Source organism: Schistocerca gregaria, chromosome 4, assembly GCF_023897955.1.
Source record: "Schistocerca gregaria isolate iqSchGreg1 chromosome 4, iqSchGreg1.2, whole genome shotgun sequence".
In the NCBI taxonomy this organism is placed as follows: Eukaryota; Metazoa; Arthropoda; class Insecta; order Orthoptera; family Acrididae; genus Schistocerca; species Schistocerca gregaria.
The window spans coordinates 482210233-482224404 of NC_064923.1; positions in this window are offsets into that span (position 1 = coordinate 482210233).

Below are 14172 nucleotides of genomic sequence, written 5' to 3' on the forward strand. Positions count from 1 at the left end.
TTGTATTACAGTGGTCACAAGTAAAGACGAAGGCACAAGGTACTAATTAGATAATTTATCGCACTGTTCTGGTAACTTGTCTGTTTAGTACTCTTCCTTCACGAAGGACTTTTCTTCAAGTTTTGCTGTCACAAGCGTGTATTTTCAAATTGCTAATAATCATGACGTCAGCGTTCTCTTTTGCCTCCTACCATGACTTTCCGGATTAAATAGAAAACATACACATCTGAAAGTAATAACAGATCACACAGACCAGGTTTCCAGAACGCTGGAGCTATTGCCGAGTCGGTACATTTCTTCTGCCGTCTCCTTTAGAGGCGCTAATGTTTGTGCGTTTTCCCTACAAAGTAATTTACAAGTTACTTCTGAGATATCTTAGAAAGACTTTCAAGCATTTAAATTTGTTTCTGATGTCCACATTAGAGCGTCGTTAAGTACGATATATATGCTCCCTACAAATCCGTTGCATTTTCTGATCTCTTTAACATTAAACACTGACATAGGATATACAAAGACTTCTTCAGAACATTAGAGATGCTTCTGGATATCTACGGGGTGATTAAAATTAAAGTTACACTTTCAAATCGCTGTAGAAATAACACTACTAGTCAGAAAGACTTCAAATTGCAACGGAATACTATCGAAGGAGAAAACGTATGGCAGGAGAAAAATAAATAGTTACAAAATGTAGCAGTAGATGGCGCTGTAATCATCATAGTTTGATAGTGGCCGACTACAAATGACAAATGAATCATACAACAATGTCTAAGGTGTAGGTTTGACGTTAAAAAAACTGTACTACTCAGTGTGCATGGGTGTATAGGTGTGACACTGTTAGTTACGTGAGCTGATCCACCACGACATCGGATGGGAAAAATCGGTTTTTAATTGTCCTGAGGCTAAAAAGATGCAAAACATGTTCAATATGCTGTCCACAGTTTGCTGCAACAATTTGAAATCGAGAAAAAGAATATTTCACAACTGATCAAAGTCTTTCCGAGGTCACGTTTAGAATGTGTTGCTCAATGCGTGCCTTTAATGCAGCTAAGTTTTCAGTCGGAAAACTGAACGCAACATCTTTCAGATAGCCCCATAGCCAGAAGTCTTACGGATTAAGTGATCGGGACGGCCAGACCGTAGGGAAATGGCGGCTCATAATTCTAGCATTTCCGAAATGGCGCTTCAGCAGCTGCTTAACTGGATTTGCAATGTCCGGAGGTGCGCCGTCTTGCATAAAGATAATCCCATCCTCACATCCACGCTGTTGGAGATCTGGAATGTTGTGGTTGCGCAAAAGGCACTCATAGCGCTTATCAGCGACGGTACAGGTAACAGGACCGGAAGCACCTGTCTCTTCGAAAAAATATGGCCCTGTGGTAAATAATGCCGTAAACCCGCACCAAACAATGACCTTTTTAGAATTAAGTGATATTGGTTGATTTGCGTGTGGATTTTCCATTGTCCGTATTTGACGATTCTGTATATTGACATGTACTGTCAGATTCAAGTGGGCTTCGTCTTCTCACGGCAAATCATTGCCCACTTCCATGAAAGCAAGAAATTCTAAAGCAAAGGTCTCTCTTGCTGGCAGGTCAGCAGGAAGCAACTCATGCACATGGGTAATTTTGAACGGGTAACAAAGAAGGATGTTTCGTAGGATATTACACACCGTGCTCACGGGTATGTCCAATGTTCTGGCATTTCTCCGTGTACTACACGTTTGTACAACACCACTCGTCGTCTCCTTCTGCATTGCTGTGCCCACTGTTTCCACTGATGTCGAATCAATTCGTTTCCTTTACGAGGTAGCACGCCAAAAGAACTCGTATTTTCGAATTTTCGAATCATTTTCTCCAGACACACGGCAGTCATTGGACCAACGCCTTTTTTCTAACCCTTCAGTGTCCGGAACTTCTGCAGAGCGACGTGTGCACAGTCACCATTCATGTAATACAACTTTACAAGCAGAGCGCGATCCTATTTTGAGACAGTCATGGCGAACGTCGCAGTCGCGAAAGAAGGAAAGCCGTGTACCCTGCGTGTTTATACCAACTTCGATAGGTAATGCGCATGAGAGTTGTTTTCATTTACATACACTCCTGGAAATTGAAATTAGAACACTGTGAATTCATTGTCCCAGGAAGGGGAAACTTTATTGACACATTCCTGGGGTCAGATACATCACATGATCACACTGACAGAACCACAGGCACATAGACACAGGCAACAGAGCATGCACAATGTCGGCACTAGTACAGTGTATATCCACCTTCCGCAACAATGCAGGCTGCTATTCTCCCATGCACACGATCGTAGAGATGCTGGATGTAGTCCTGTGGAACGGCTTGCCATGCCATTTCCACCTGGCGCCTCAGCTGGACCAGCGTTCGTGCTGGACGTGCAGACCGCGTGAGACGACGCGTCATCCAGTCCCAAACATGCTCAATGGGGGACAGATCCGGAGATCTTGCTGGCCAGGGTAGTTGACTTACACCTTCTAGAGCACGTTGGGTGGCACGGGATACATGCGGACGTGCATTGTCCTGTTGGAACAGCAAGTTCCCTTGCCGGTCTAGGAATGGTAGAACGATGGGTTCGATGACGGTTTGGATGTACCGTGTACTATTCAGTGTCCCCTAGACGATCACCAGAGGTGTACGGCCAGTGTAGGAGATCGCTCCCCACACCATGATGCCGGGTGTTGGCCCTGTGTGCCTCGGTCGTATGCAATCCTGATTGTGGCGCTCACCTGCACGGCGCCAAACACGCATACGACCATCATTGGCACCAAGGCAGAAGCGACTCTCATCGCTGAAGACGACACGTCTCCATTCGTCCCTCCATTCACGCCTGTCGCGTCACCACTGGAGGCGGGCTGCACGATGTTGGGGCGTGAGCGGAAGACGGCCTAACGGTGTGCGGGACCGTAGCCCAGCTTCATGGAGACGGTTGCGAATGGTCCTCGCCGATACCCCAGGAGCAACAGTGTCCCTAATTTGCTGGGAAGTGGCGGTGCGGTCCCCTACGGCACTGCGTAGGATCCTACGGTCTTGGCGTGCATCCGTGCGTCGCTGCGGTCCGGTCCCAGGTCGACGGGCACGTGCACCTTCCGCCGACTACTGGCGACAACATCGATGTACTGTGGAGACCTCACGCCCCACGTGTTGAGCAATTCGGCGGTACGTCCACCCGGCCTCCCACATGCCCACTATATGCCCTCGTTCAAAGTCCGTCAACTGCACATACGGTTCACGTCCACGCTGTCGCGGCATGCTACCAGTGTTAAAGACTGCGATGGAGCTCCGTATGCCACGGCAAACTGGCTGACACTGACGGCGGCGGTGCACAAATGCTGCGCAGCTAGCGCCATTCGACGGCCAACAACGTGGTTCCTGGTGTGTCCGCTGTGCCGTGCCTGTGATCATTGCTTCTACAGCCTCTCGCAGTGTCCGGAGCAAGTATGGTGGGTCTGACACACCGGTGTCAATGAGTTCTCTTTTCCATTTCCAGGAGTGTATTATGACACATACAGCGCCATCTGTTGATAAATTTTGACACAATTTTTTTTCTTATGCCATACGTTTTCCCCCTTCTCCGATAATATCCCGTTGCAATATGACGTCAATCAGACAAGTGGTGTTATTTCTACAGCGTTTTGAAAGTTTAACTTTAACTACAATCACCCTGTACATTAATAGTAGTGTCTCAGGTGTGAAAAAGGCAACACCGGTTGTTAACTTCTGTGGCTCGTAGGTAAGGCGTTATTCGTTCATTCGGATGCACTGCCTACGCCGACAAAGTCCACCGTGTAAGAGACCGCCCCTTCGGAACTCCATCACACGGTCCCGGAATGGCCGCGCCGCTAAGGAAATTTCGCCTCCGAGACATTTCCGTGTTTTACGTCCAAGAATTTGTTTCAGTTTCGGCCGTAACTTGAGAGCGCAGGAGGGACGGTCCTACCCCAGCGAGAGGGACTTAGATTGCAGTGCTGGAATTTACTAAGCGGCGAATATTTCCCCGGAGGACGTTAAACTGGTGAAATGAGCAACGCTAAGTGTGGGGGTGTCGCGATTTATGCGGGTTTATCTCGGCGCTCGCCCACTATTAGGGGGGGGGCGGCGCGGGCGGACATGGCAGCCGGCGCGCCTCCCCCAATATCCGGCGTCTTATCTGCCCCCACCTGCTCTGATCGTGTCGCTACACAGCGCCAGCCCCGAGGCCTTAATCCCGGGCCGCAGATCGAAACGTCTTGCCTGTGGCACGAAACACGCTACTGCTGAGGCATGTACCAGCCACTACCGTATTGTTGACAGAGAGCCCTACTATTAACTTTATAAATGCGAGACCTGAACTTCTCCTGGCGTATACAATGTTCAAGTAACTTACAGGAATGCAGCGGGTGACGTAGTCGACAACCACCGACATTTCGACGGGAGCACACTCTGCCATTTTCAAGGCTTACTTCCTGCAGTTATGCCTTTTGGTGTGGTGTAGTTCAGGGTGCAGGGTGTGGTGCTGTCGAAATATCGGTGGTTGTAGACGACTTCACCCCACAGCATTCTCGTAAGTTATTAAAACATTGTAAATGTTTAGCTGAGAATAACAGCGAACTACACCACAGTTCTTCCGCTGCTAACCTATAATTCGGCGGCTGACTCACATAAGTCTACATCTACATCCATCTCTATATCACTACTCCGCATTTCGCAATTAAGTATCTGCCAGAGGGTTCACGGAACCACCTTCAAGCTTTTTCTCTACTGATCCACTCTCGAGCAGCGAGCGGAAGAAACAAACACTTAAATGTTTCCGTGAGAACTCAGGTTTATCTTATTTTATTACAATGATCATTCCTCCTTATGTAGGCGTGCGCCAAAGAAATGTTTTTGCACTCGGAGGAGAAAGTTGGCGATCGAAATTTCGTGAAAAGATGCTGTCACAATGAAAACATCGTCGTTTTAATGATTGTCATTCCAATTGGCGTATAACGTCCATGATACTCTCTCCCCTGTTTCGCGATATTTTCCACACGAGCCGCCTTTTTTTGAGCATGTTCTCCGTTAATCCTATGTGGTAAGGTTCACAGACCGCGCAGTAATACTCTACAAGAAAACGGACAAACATAGTGTAGGCAGTCTCGTTATTAGAGCTACTACATTTTCTACGTGCTCTGCTAATGAAACGCAATCTTTGAGTCATTTTCCCCATAACAGTGTCTATGTAATCGTTTCAGTTTAAGTTATTCGTAATTGTAATTTATAAGTATTTATATTTGTGTGATTTATCGCGCAACTGAATTTTACCAGATTCCTTTTAGTATACATGTGGATGACTTCACGCTTTTCATTATTTAGAATCAATTGTCACATTTCGCACTATACAGACAATTTGTCTGAGTCATTGTGCAACTGATTTTCATCTTCGGATGACGTACGAGACGGTAAATGACAAAATCATCTGCAGACAATCTGGGAGGGCTGCTCAGATTGTCTACTAAATACAATGCCTGAAAAAATTAGTACACTCTTATAGAGGTATCCAATTGACTCAAGATTTATTGTGCACATGGAGTACATGAACTGATTACACTTAAAGACCAATAAAACGAGCGGTTCTGAGGTACCAGGTATCGAGCCATGCTGGAACACCCATACTAGTACATGGTGTAGCCTCCACCGACGGCAATGGAGACGCTGACTCTGGCATTCAGATGGCGAATACTGTCCTGGGATACGTTACGCTACGTCTTTTCGACCTGTTTAGGTAGTTCTGTAAGACTGGCGGCTGACGAGGCGCACGAGTCACTTCTCGTTCCACACATCCCACAAGTGCTCGATTGGAGACAAATCCGCCGATCGTGCTGGCCACGAAAGTTGCTACACGTCTTGCAGAGCATATTGAATTTCACGGACAGTGTGTGGGAGAGCAATATCCTTCCTGTCGCAACAATGGCAAAAGAACGAGTCTAACAACATTCTGCACGTTGCCAGGGCTAGTTAGCTTCCCTCACCGAGAGAGATTGTGCCCAGACGATACGGCCTAGGGTGGGGCAATGTGTGTTGGACGTATACACTGTACGAGACAGTGCACACCAGGTCTACGTCGTACGCGCTAAGGACCGTCATTTGCGTCCTGGTAGAATCTGCTTTTAACGCTGAAGATCACATTGCGCCATTCTATCTTACCAGGGACCCTCCGACGGCACCAGTTCAGCGGCTCTCGTGAGTGGAAGATGAGCTAGAGGCGTGCGTCACCGTAGTCCCACTGCTAATAACTGGTTCGCAACAGTCTGTGTTGACACGTGAGGGCTCACAAGCCCCCTTATCTCTGCTGTGATAGCTGCACCATTGGCCAATGTTGCCTTTGCAATACAACAAACGTTGCGGGCGTCTGTGATGCGTGGACGTCCAAAACCTCGTCTGTGGATGTGAGAAAGTTCAAGTGACCACTGATAGCAGCACCGTTGCGCAAATGACGCAGTATATCCCATTTGGCTCGCTTTAAGAAGCACGAGTGCACCTCCGTGGCATCGTCTTTCCAGAGGTATGAAAACTTTTCTGGCATTTTGGTTTATAGAGATACTGCAGAAGACCTGTAATACTTTCTTGGAGAACGATATATATCACTACTGTTTTACGTAATGACATTTCGTGTGTGATGTATCTGACAGGAAATCACGAATCCAATCGCACAATTGAGATGATATTCCATAGGGATCTACTTTTATTAAAAGTCGGTTGTAAGAAATGGTGTCAAAACCTTGGGAAATTCTAGAAATATGGAATCAATTTGAGACCCCTGTCGATAGCACTTATTACTTCATGTGAACAAAAAACTACAAGTGTTTCACAAGAACGGTATTTTCTGAATCCGTGCTGACTGGGCCACAATAGGTCATTTCCTTCGAGCTAATTCATAATATTCTAACACAGTACACATTCCAAAATCCTACTACAAATTGACGTCAGTGATGTGGGTCTGTAATACAGTGGATTCCGCGTATTTCATTTCTTGGGTATTGGAGAGGCCTATGTAGCCTCCTATAATTAGATAAAAATCTTTCGTCGAGCGAGCGGTTGTATATGACTGGTAACAATCAGCGTATTCTGAATACAACCAATCTCGTATACAGTCAGGACGTGGGGACTTGCGTATGTCGGGTCATTAAATCAATCCATCCAACACTTACACATGCAAAATTTACAAAACCGGTATATAGAAAATAGGTTAGTTAGTTCTGTTATAGGGTTATCAGAATATTAATGTTGTATGTTGATGTATCTATTATTTGGTTGGGCAGTAATGAAGGTTGCTGGACGGGTATTCAGAATTAGCTTCTGAGAATACAGTACTTATTAACACACGTTGTTGAATATCACCTCTCGTTAATGGACGTATTGCTAGGTACTGAAAATTTATCCTTAACTTTGTCAACTGCATATTCTAGTTAACAGATTTTGGAATTTTGCCTTTTAAACTCAAGCATTCAAGAATAATTTTCTTTTTTTTTTTCATTCTCTACTGCAGAGTGTAGAGAGGACACAGTTCGCCACAGTCATTTACAATGGGAGCAGATAGTGGGACGGAAGATTTCTGAACTGGGAATTAATGAGAGGAGATTACCAGTTCCGACTTTTGTCTTATGACCGTTACAAAATTTTCTTGTTTAACGTCATTCATTCCCTGCTGATAAGAGCTGGACGGCCTGTTGCAGAACATTGTTCTTTTCAACAAGTACCCCAGTAGGCTAAGAAGTTTGCGAAGTATGTGATACTAGTTCAAATGGCTCTGAGCACTATGGGACTTAACATCTATGGTCATCAGTCCCCTAGAACTTAGAACTACTTAAACCTAGCTAACCTAAGGACATCGTACATCACCCAGGCATCACGAGGCAGAGAAATCCCTGACCCTGCAGGGAATCGAACCCGGGAACACTGGCGTGGGAAGCGAGAACGCTACCGCACGACCACGAGCTGCGGGCAGTATGTGATACTGTATGCTGCTGTTTTAAGTGTTTGTCAGACATAAAGTGTGTTTGAGGAAAGTTTCATTAACAGAAAGAGGTTTCGCCGCATATATTTAGTGAAGAAGAGAATTACTGTATGTCACTGTATCTCGAGATTCCACATCTATGAAAACTACAATGAAGAATAAAAAGAAAAAAGAACTGGCAGTTTCCAAAATGGTAGGGATGTTGCGTCTTACCCAGCATTATATTACGTTGGAAGAGGTTAAGAAGAAAATCAATATTCTACGCGCAGCACACTCGTACAATCAGGAGTGCAATAAAATAAAATAAAAATCGAAGCTCCTCAGTTCTTCCAAGGACGATGTGAACTGATATAAAGAGAATAAATACTCGCATACTTGCGTCTTCTTTTTCAATGTGAGGGTGAATTAACTGTTAACAAATATTTAAAAACTCTACTGTCCTTTCGGAGAAAGCTGGTGTAATCATTAGGTTCTTAGTGTAACATTTCCTTTAAAACGTTCTCATGTGTCCAATACCTTCTCGTTTTAAACTATTCCCTGGATCTGCATCTCGTTTTCTTCTTTTCCTCTTTCAAACACAATGTCAGACTCAGTGCTGGAAGGTCTTTATATGCATTTGTATAAGTTACAAAATATAATACAACCGAACAGTGTCTGCTTCGAAAGTGAGATTAAAAAGTCAAATTATTTGGCCCATGTACCCAATCCGTGGGTAGAGGAGAGCGAATTTTACAAATAATTCTGATCAGGTATGGGGACCTCTAAGGACACTACAAGAGGAAACATGTGTGGACAAAAATCCTACGTCACAATGCAAATTTTCGTTATCGATTACCAGTTTCGGCTCATTACTGATCCATCTTCAGATAAATCTAAAATGTTGTTCAGGGTGTGACATTCATTACACATTGTATTTTTTAGAGCTTGTAACTAACCTGTTACTACGGGGTATTACCTTAAGAGTGGGAATGGAAATGCCTATTGATTGTGAAATTAACGTGTGAAGATTAGGGTCGCCACCGACTCTAACCATACAACTAATCACAGGTTTGGCCAAGTCGGAAAATAAATTAATTTGATCACAGACCAAAAACTCATAAAAATACGTACGTCGTGATATCGCTCATAGAGGATGCGACATAATTAATAGTATTTCCCGTCCACTGTTCACGAGAATCAACCATTTAAAATAAAAGAGCACATGCAAGAACACTATGCAGAAGATCAGCTCCCAGCAACACATCTGAAAATAAGACTTAATCTAAGGCATTTGTTTTAATATAAAGGGAAACTAATCACTGGACCTGTGCGTAAGGAACCGCGTTGGATGTGCTAACAGGAAAGCTACGAGGTGAGTGGCTTAGCTGCAAAAACGTAACCTCGGAATACAAGAGAAAATTGTGGATAACATCATTTATTTATAAGACATGGATGTGAGGCATGTACACAATTCCTGATAGCATTGAAGAAAAGCGTCGATACGTTCACCGCTATAGTCTACACCTAAAATCATTGGTGTAAATCATTCATACAACTGCTGTTGCCTGATAAGTGATCGCAATAACTCGTGAAACGGTACACGTTTGGCACTACACCCGCGTGCGCACGTGGTTTTTGGAAACACAATTTCTAGGTATAGTGCCCAAATTGCAACTATCACATCACACAGTAATGAACAGTTAATATTATTTAAAACAAACATGAGATCGGTTGGTAGCCCAACAACCTATAATGTTCTACCACGTGGTTGGCTCCCCATGGACGAAAGACACATAAAGGAAGGAAAATTTACGAGAAGGCAAAGCTATAAATATTTAGAAAGGTGAAAGCTTATACAGCAGCAGCTGAAGGCAAACAGTCATTCATACAGAAGCGAGTGCTCACTTCTAATCGACACCTTTGTGTGGCGCTCTTCCGGTGGATCCAAGTCTGCTTTAGAAATTTACTAAAAGAAAAATCTGCCAAAGTTTTGCATTCCTTGCTGCGACAAGGCAAAGCAGTCTTTCAGAGCTGATAAGCGAGACCAAAAGCTAACAGCTCTCCCCTCGCCAAGTAACAACGCGCCAGGCGGTCAGTCTAACTCACCCTTCTTCGACTGGAGCACAGCTGTGGAGGCTTCCCGTACCGGCGGCAGACTGCCTCCCTTTTTCCTATCCAGCCTCCTCCACGCTCCACGTTGCCCGGAAAACCCAAGGATGCCATTTCCGCCACCAACCTAACGCAGGTGGATTTCTCACCAGTAGCGCAAACCTCTTTGCCTACTTGACCACTACGAGAGTTGGCTATTCTGTACAATTGCTGCTGAATCTGTATCACTATCGCAGACTCTCTGCAGCTATCCTCATTAATCACAGAACAGGAAAAGGAGCGGTTGGATGAATGTAAGCAAAAAGACTAGCGAAACATATCTCGTGACTACAACATTTATTCAAACGGGGTATAACTTTGAAAGTGGTAGGGAAGCTAGAAAATCTGAAAAGGGCAATGCGGAGGCTCAATATACATTTAGTGGCAGTCAGTGAATTGAAATGGAAAGAAGAGAAATATTTCTGGTCAAATAAGTACAGAGTAATATCAAAAGCAGCAGAAAATGCCATAACGGGAGAAGTGTTCGTTATGAATATGAAGGTAGATCAGAGAATTATTTACTGTGAACAGTTCAGTGATAGGACTGTTTTCATCAGAATCTACAGCAAATCAACGCCGACAACAACAGATCAGCTCTACATGTTTTACGCCGCAAGCAGAAGATGAAGAGATAGTATATGAGGATACTGAACATCTAACTCAAAACCTAAATTGAGATGAAAATATATGAGTCAAGGGGGACTGGAATGCGGTTGTAGGGGGAAAAGTATGCATATCATAAAAAGTTTTGCATCACCTCAGTCCCGAGAGTCCCAGCACCTGTACAAAATGGTTCAAATGGCTCTGAGCACTATGGGACTTAACTTCTGAGGTCATCAGTCCCCTACAACTTAGAACTACTTAAACCTAACTAACCTAAGGACATAACACACATCCATGCCCGAGGCAGGATTCGAACCTGTACAGAAAATTGGAATAGAGATCAACAAAAACATCATTTCCGCCCTTTTTATTGCGCATGAGAACCACAAATTGCATGTTGTATCACCATAGAGCGAGACCTTTAGAGGTGGTGGAACTGACTGCGGTACATACAGGTACCTCTAATACCCCTTAGCACTTCCTCTTGCATTGATGCCCGACTGCATTCGACTTCGTTTAGTATTGACAAGTTCATCAAGGCACTGTTGGTCGAGATTGTCCCACTCCTCAAGGATGATTCGGCGTGTATCCCTCAGAGTGTTTGGTGGGTCACGTCGTCCATAAACAACCCTTTTCAAACTATCCCAGGCATGTTAGATAGGGCTCATGTCTGGAGAACATGCTGGCCGCTCTATTCGAGCGATGTCGTTATCCTGGAGGAAGTCATTCACAGGATGTGTGAATTGCCGTCCATGAAGACGAATGCCCCCCCCCCCCCCCCCCCAAAAAAAATGCTGCCGATATGGTTGCACTATCGGACGGAGGATGGAATTCAACCGTTACGGCGCCATCCATGACCATCAGCGGCGTACGTCGGCCCACATAATTCCACCCCAAAACAGCAGGGAACCTCCACATTGCTGCACTCGCTGGCCAGCGTGTCTAAGGCTCTCAGCCTGACCGGATTGCGTCCAAACACGTCTCCCACGATTGTCACGGTGAAGGCATATGCGACACTCATTGTGAAGATTACGTGATGCGCACAGTTTGAGTCGTAACACGAGGTCCTGTGGCTGGACGAAAAGCATTAATCAACATGGTGGCGTTTCTGTCAGAGTTGCTCCGAGCCATAATCCGTAGGTAGCGGTCATCCACTGCAATAGTAGTCCTTGGGCGGCGTGGGCGAGGCATGTCATTGACAGTTCCTGTCTCTCTGTATCTCCTGCATGTCCGAACAACTTTGATTTGATTCACTCCTAGATGCCTGGACACTTCCCTTTTTGAGATCCCTTCCTGACACAAAGTAACAATACGGACGCGATCGAACTGCGGTATTGACCGTCTAGGCATGGGTGAACTACAGACAACACTAGCCGTGTACCTCCTTCCAGGTGGAATTACTGGAACTTATCGGCTTTCAGGCCATCTCCGTCTAATACGTGCTGTTCATGCACAGCTGTTTACATCTTTGAGCGGGTTTAGTGACATCTCTGAATAGTCAAAGGGACTGTGTCTGTCATACAATATCCAGAATCAACGTCTCTCTACAGGCGTTCTGGGAACCGGAGTGTTGCTAAACTTTTTTTGATTTGTGTATATTGTTAAATAAAAGTTGCATTGGAAAGAAAGTTACATTGATGAGTCTTCCCTTCCACGTTTTCCTTAACTCTAGTAAGTGTCACGTATCAAATGCATTAGAAACAAATAAAGCAGAACTGTACCCTCAACTCTCTTCCATATAAGAGACTGGTCTGGCAATTAAACAAAAATAGAAATAATGACAAAAAGGGTAAAACTTGAACAATGTTAAGAACATAGGCAACCAAGTAATGTTTCAAACATGGGCGTGATAAGGAAATTTAAATTCCTTCGAAAGAGACCTGATTCGATCTTGATATATGTAACAACGAAATAATAATCAGAAAATAGACAAATGGAAACAATTTGTCATGTCAGTAGCATTAACACACAATATGATGCATAGCAAAATGAAATGAAATATAATATGCGTAATACTTTGTCATAAAAACGCTGCCTGGAGTCATTTTCAGTTAATTCGATGTGACCTTCAATAAGGTGGAAGGTTGTCAATTAAACACCAAGACCAGCGAGAAGACAAAACTCAAAAGGGCTATGTTATGTAGAATGTAACACAGCATAGGGGCACAGGCATCGCCCGACTCTCCCACGCCAAGACGGACAGGAGAAGGGGACCGAGCAGGAGACTGAGGTTCTCGCACCACTAGAACTGCTTGCGAGGTTTAGTGGCACCCACTGAGCAGCCTGGGACCTCGACTGGGTCGCGATTATCACGGCACACACCTTAATCGATGAATCTGCTATATTATGTGTTAGTTCAAGCTGAGGTCGGCTTCACTCATAACCACGAAGATATGCTAATGTGAACTGAAAGATTTATTATGAAATAAATGAGCTTTGGGAACCGTAGAAGAATTTCTGCCACTGAAATGTTTTAAAGACGATGGTTGCTAGGAATTGCTAGCTGACATCTGTCTATTTAAAAAATAACAAAAGAAACAACCTGAAATATTCAGCATGTAGTCATATTTACAAAATAATTATTTCCGACGTGCACGTAAATGACTCGTTTAACATCATTACCTTATCGTGCAGAATGATGCAGGTAACATGAATCCATCTAAATAACAAGTACTTAATTTTTTTTCGCAAGAGGCACGTGCATGTGGACAATTACATCAATTAAACACCCAGACCAGCGAGAAGACAAAACTCAAATGGGCAATGTTACGTAGAGTGTAACACAGAATAGGGGCACAGGCATCGCCCGACTCTCCCACGCCAATTTTACCGTCCCTACCAGGATAATATAACAACAAGCAGTATTCAAGCTGAGCGGTTGTTATTGTTGCTTTGGGAAAATGTCGATGGAGTTTCCTTTCATTTGTCTCAGTAAGCTTCAGGCTCTCCGCTGCCTGGTTTACAACGATTCATAAAGAACCTAAACCAAGAAAATGTGCTTACAACAGAACGTTGCACGTGTTCCCTGACAGATACAACTGATACTACTGATTTGCTGGAAGTTCATTCTACACGTAGTGGTGACGTTTTTCGAGGAAGAATTTATATTTTAAAAGAGTAAAGGTGCGAAATGCACTACAAAGTCCTCACTAACTTCACGTACATAATTTTTTTACAGCACACAATTGCAAAGCCCGGGCCGGCTGTTGTGGCCGAGCGGTTCTAGGCTCTTCAGTCCGGAACCGCGCAGCTGCTACGGTCGCAGGTTGGAATCCTGCCTCGAGCATGGATGTGTGCGATGTCTTTAGGGTACTTAGGTTTAAGTAGTTCTAAGTCTAGGGGACTGATGACCTCAGATGTTAAGTCCCATAGTGCTCTGAGCCATTTTGCAAAGCCCGGTGTATAAGCAGCGTCTTGGACAGCTTTTTAAAATGTCCTGGTTACCGT